The following is a 6,000-nucleotide window of genomic DNA, read 5'->3' as shown; positions in this document are numbered from 1 at the left end:
CTAAGCAAACTGCCTACTAGCTATCGAGATGCGTTTGTGGAGTACAGCATAAACCGAGGCATCCTGAGGACCGGCACAGATCAGACCTACACGCTTGAAGACTTCTCAGTTTGGCTTCAGTTAAAGTCACAAGCAAAGCGCATTTCATCTCGAGCAGCTCTGATGTTCCAAGACCAGCCTAAGCCAGTTAAGGGCAAAAAGAAATCCCAGGGTCCTTCATCCAACGTGTTTTACAGCACTGAGAGTCAAGCTAAGGTAGCCCCTCCAGATCCTGCTCGCAGCACAAAGTCACCCAAAGGTAAACCCAGTGTGAAGCCTTACTGCCCGTACTGCGACGCCCGTGAACATTACCTCAGCTTATGCCCCAAATTCAAAATGCTCACTCCATCAGAGATTTCCGCTTGGATCAAAGACAGAGGCTGTTGGAGGTGTGGCAGGAACCATAAACCTGAGGCATGTACTCTCAAGAAGCCTTGTCAAGTGTGCAAACAGCAACACCTGACCGTGCTCCACGAAGTGTGTTCCCAAGAGGCTAAGAAAGTGTTAATGGTCAGTGCTGCTCCCGACACCATATACGTTGACCGTCCTAGTCGTCCGCAGAGAGTCATGTTGAAGCTAGTTAAGGTGCGCCTGTACAATGCCGAGCACACTCTGGAAGGTTTCGCTATTCTGGACGATGGATCGGAGAGAACCCTCATCCTTCCCTCAGCAGCCCAGCATCTCCATTTAGCTAAAGAGCCTGAAAGCTTGCCTTTACGTACTGTCCGCCATGAGGTGATCCGTCTACAAGGAGCCGCTGTCTCGTTCGACATCTCCCCAGCTCATTCTCCCAAACAAAGATACCACATCTTTCATGCCTTCACCGCTAGTGAGCTGAGTCTGTCTGAGCATAGCTATCCTGTCAAGTCACTCATGCGCAGATACTCCCACCTGCAAGGTCTTCCCCTGCCGAAGGTTGACAAGGTCCAGCCGCTTCTGTTGATAGGCTCTGACTTTCCACATCTGCTGCTTCCCAAACAACCGGTCCGAGCAGGTCCTCCTGGGAGTCCTGTAGCTGTGCGTACTGCTCTTGGTTGGACATTGCAAGGCCCCGCCAACCTTAACCTCATTGGTGAGCGCACTCACTGCTACTTCACCATGTCTACTAACTCAGAGCTGCAACGGCACGTTGAACGACTGTGGGAAGTTGACATAACCCCGTATGCCAAAGCCAAGACTGTGATCCGCTCCAAAGAAGATCAGCAGGCCCTAGAACTGCTGGAACAGCGCACAGTCAAGGCAGAGGTGGATGGAGTAACAAGGTATGCTACTCCACTACTGAGGCGCAAAGCGAGCCTCACGCTCTGGGCTCCAAAGCACACATTGCTCCCACAGCTACGGAGCACAGAACGCCGTCTAGCCAAAGACACTGCTCTAGCTAACACCTACTGTAAAGAAATACAGAAACTTGAACAGTTGGGCTACGCCAAACCTCTACCTCCTGACACAGTAGACAGCTCCACAGAGTCCTGGTATCTGCCGCACCACGTTGTCCACCACAATGGTAAGGCGAGGATTGTTTACAACTGTTCCTACCAGCACAACGGTCAAAGTCTCAACAGTCAACTGTTGCCCGGTCCGACCTTAGGTCCTACTCTCCTCGGTGTACTTCTTCGTTTTCGAGAACACAGTGTGGCTATCAGTGGTGACATCAAAGCGATGTTTCATCAAGTTCGCCTGCTACCAGAAGACAAGCCCCTTCTCCGTTTTCTCTGGAGAGGTATGAAGAGGGAGGATGAACCAACGGTGTATGAGTGGCAGGTTTTGCCATTCGGGACGACATGTAGTCCCTGCTGTGCCACATACGCCCTGCAGCGGCATGTGAAGGGTAACAGCAGCGGTTATGAGGACATCCTACACCTTGTGGAGACTGCCTTCTACGTTGACAACTGTTTGACCAGTGTCACGAACGCTGATGAAGCCAAGACCATTATCAACCGGATGCGTAAACTGCTCTCAGCTGGAGGCTTTGACATCAGGCAGTGGGCCAGTAACATCCCCACCGTTGTTGAGCATCTTTCATTGGAAGCGAAAGCAGCAAGCACCGAGTTGTGGCTCTCTCAGTCTCGACAAGATCCCGAAGAGCCAGCCTTAGGCCTTCGCTGGAACTGCCTTACCGATCGCCTTGGGTACCGCCACAGACCAGTAGAATATTCACAGCCAACTCTGAGGAACGTCTACAAGGTGATGGCAACACAATATGATCCCCTCGGATACCTAATTCCATTCACCACACGAGCGAAGATCCTGATTCAAGACCTGTGGAGAGTGGGAGTTGGCTGGGATGAACTGATCAGACCAGAGGCTCTGCTGGATATCTGGACACAATGGGAGAGTGAACTAATCCATCTTCCTCAAGTGGAAATCCCCCGATGCTATGTCCCATCAGTAGCAGACACTGGGGCACCCAGACGAGAGGCACACATCTTCTGCGACGCCTCTGAAAGAGCCTACGGGGCCGTTGCTTACCTCCGCACCCAAGAGAATCAAGGTGAAGTCCACATTGCATTTGTGATGGCTCGGTCACGAGTGAGCCCTCGCAAACAACTATCCATGCCACGCCTCGAACTGTGTGCTGCTTTAGCCGGAGCCCAGCTGGCTAAAGTCATTATGACAGAACTGTCACTCCCTTCCCAGCAAGTCACTCTCTGGACTGACGCGATGACAGTTTTAACGTGGCTCAATTCCGACTCGTGTCGCTACAAGGTCTTTGTAGGAACTAGAGTCGCAGAAATTCAAGAGCTCACTGAAAACTCGACCTGGCGGTATGTCCGCACCACTGACAATCCAGCCGATGACCTTACTCGCGGCAAACCCCTGCTCGAACTCAGCCAGCCGAACCGGTGGAGCCAAGGTCCACCATTCCTCCTACAACATCCAGACTCCTGGCCAGTGCTTCCGTTAATAGAAGCCCAAGAAGCTGACGAGGAAGAACTTCGGAAAACATTGTTCTGTGGAGCCACCACTTGCTTTCCGACCACGACACTCCAGTCTGATATAGACAACTGGGACAGTCTTCTCAAGGCTACCCATGAGAGCCTTCACGGGGCGGCTGATGACCAGAGCAGCCCCACCATGACAGCAGCTGATGTCCAAACAGCAGAGCTACATGTCCTCAGACAAGCCCAGAGTGAGTCCTTCCCTGAAGAAGTGGAAGCTCTTGCTGCTGGTAAGTCCATCTCGAGACTGAGTCGCCTGCTCATGCTTGCTCCAGAGTATGATGAAGCTGTGGGCCTGGTGAGAGTGGGAGGTAGACTACGCAGAGCAGAAGATCTTGACCCAGATGCGATGCATCCTATCATCCTCGATCCCAAATCTTATGTCACGAAGCTGCTCATTAAGAAATATGATAGTGAACTGCTACATCCAGGTCCCGAGCGGGTTTTCGCCGAGATGAGGAGAAGATATTGGATCCTCCGGGGAAGAGAGTCCATCAAGCATCATCAGCACGCCTGTGTTGAATGTCAGAAATGGCGCGCTACTCCAGTGGTCCCTCGGATGGCAGACTTACCCCCTGCCAGACTCCGCTTATACAAGCCACCTTTCTGGTCGACTGGAGTCGATTGTTTTGGTCCCTACAATGTCAAGGTGGGCCGGCGTACTGAAAAGCGGTGGGGTCTGATTTTCAAGTGCATGACGACGAGCTGTGTACATCTTGACCTACTGGAGAGTATAGACACTGATGCTTTCCTGATGTCCCTCCGCCGCTTCATCGCCCGCCGCGGAAAGCCATTTGAGATCCTGGCTGACAGAGGAACCAACTTCCGAGGTGGAGCTGCAGAGCTGCAAGCCAGTTTTGCTGCTTTAGAAGTTCCTCTTCAAGAACAGCTGGCCAGACAGCAAATCGAGTTCCGTTTCAACCCTCCTGGCTCTCCACACTTTGGGGGAACGTGGGAACGAGAGATCAAGTCGATTAAGTCAGCTCTCCAAGTCATCCTTCAGGACCACACCGTCGCTGAACCTGTGCTGCAAACTGTGCTGATTGAAGTGGAAGGAATACTCAATGCTAAACCGCTTGGGTACCTCTCCTCTGATGCTGCGGATCCGGATCCCGTCACACCAAATCTACTGTTGATGGGACGCCGCGATGCATCACTCCCACAAGCTGTCTATGCATCTAGTGACCTTCTCAGCAGAAGAAGATGGCGCCACAGCCAGATCCTGGCGGACCATTTCTGGTCCAACTTTATCCGTCGCCATCTCCCGGACCTACAGAAGCGGTCGAAGTGGCACAAGGACACTGACAATCTGGTTGCTGGCCAGGTGGTGATGGTGGTTGATTCGCAGCTACCCAGAGCTCAGTGGCCCATTGGGAGAGTGGTGAAGACCTGTTCCGGTTCGGATGGACGAGTCAGGGCAGCTGAAGTTAAGATCAAGGGACAGACCTACCTACGGCCAGTCGTGCGCCTTGTGCGGCTGTCAGCCTGGGAGGATGAAGATGACGCCAACTAAGTAGACTTTCTTTGGGATTCAAATTTATTGCTAAATTTGGGGGCGGCTATGTCGGAAAGTCTTTTATTTCCTGTCATTTTAATTTGAAACTATAATGATGTCATATCCTTTCCGAGCGCATCACATCCTCATTCCCGACTCCGCATTCTGTGGGATGGTGGCTCGCGTGTGCGTAACCTAATCGAAAGTAAGTTTCATCTTGCACTAAGATGCAAATATTGCCATCTGACTTGTTTAGATGTTGTATACTTTCACCTGTTTTCATGTTAAGTATATTATATGTATGGTTTGATACTTTCGTGTGTATTTCTTTAGTTAATAGGTATCACGTGAACATGTCATAAGCCTTGTTAGACTGGAGATTGTTTCCTTTACATTATCTCAGCCTTAAGCTGTATTCTCGAGTGCTATATTTCAGTTCTTATGCCCTGTAGTCCCACTGCTAAATCGTGTTTAGCCTCTGTGTCGCTGTCAGACGCACCTAGAGTGAAATTCAGCGCTCCCTGGCCATGCGCCCCTCAGGTGCTGAGCGCATGGGGTGCAGTTGCGCCCCCTTCCACTAGAGGGAAGCGAAGACCACCAAATCCATTTAGTATTCCTACGTTGCCTCATTAACCTTTCGTATGCCTGTATATTAGTTGTTTATGACTCTTTTCAGGTTATTTGACCAAATTATTATATTTCAGAATTCTCATTCCATGTTTATTATTGCATTGGATATTACTGTATACCTTTGTACATGTTTTTTATACTTTTGTACATTGTGATTATTATTTTATTCTTTGTTTCCTTTTCAGACCACACACACACACACACACCCACACATATACCTATTTGTACACCAATGATTGTACCCAAACTACAATATTAAAGTTTGCTGGAACAATTTCTCCGTGCCCTTCTCTCTGACCGGAGCCCTGTCAAAGGAAACTGCCAGACCAGTATTATCCCATTCAGAGTGTCCCACTCTATCACAGCTATAATCTTAGAATAAGTAGTCTGGGGTTTCATGACCCTTTAATTAAGAGACAGAACTCCGCCATCTTGCTCCGACAAAAGTGACTTGAACGCACATGGCGTCATAAGCACGACTTCCCACCTCTTGTGTACGAACTTCCCAGGAGGACTTGAACGCACCATAAAGTCTCCCAGTGTGACCAACTTAATTTTGATGCTAGATCTAGCAACAAATTTAGCTGTGTTTTAAAATGTGTTTGGCAACTTTTGAAAAGTGACTAAAAGGCGATACAAAAAGGCGTTACTACGCCGCAGAAAAAAAACAAACTACACAATAGAAACCATCACAGAAATTTTTATGATTTCTACTCATGCTGGGTATTTTGAACCCAACTTTGGGTCAAAATTGGACTAACCCAACTTTTGGGTTAAAACTTTAATGTAAAAATTTAACCCAACGGTTGGGTTAGTCCATATTTAACCCAAAGTTGGGTTGAAACAACCCAGCATTTTTTATAGTGTACTAAAAACCATTACAAACTATCAACTTTT

The sequence above is a fragment of the Carassius auratus genome, chromosome 21 (genome assembly GCF_003368295.1).
Source record: "Carassius auratus strain Wakin chromosome 21, ASM336829v1, whole genome shotgun sequence".
Lineage (NCBI taxonomy): Eukaryota > Metazoa > Chordata > Actinopteri > Cypriniformes > Cyprinidae > Carassius > Carassius auratus.
Note: the sequence above shows the minus strand (reverse complement) of the source record.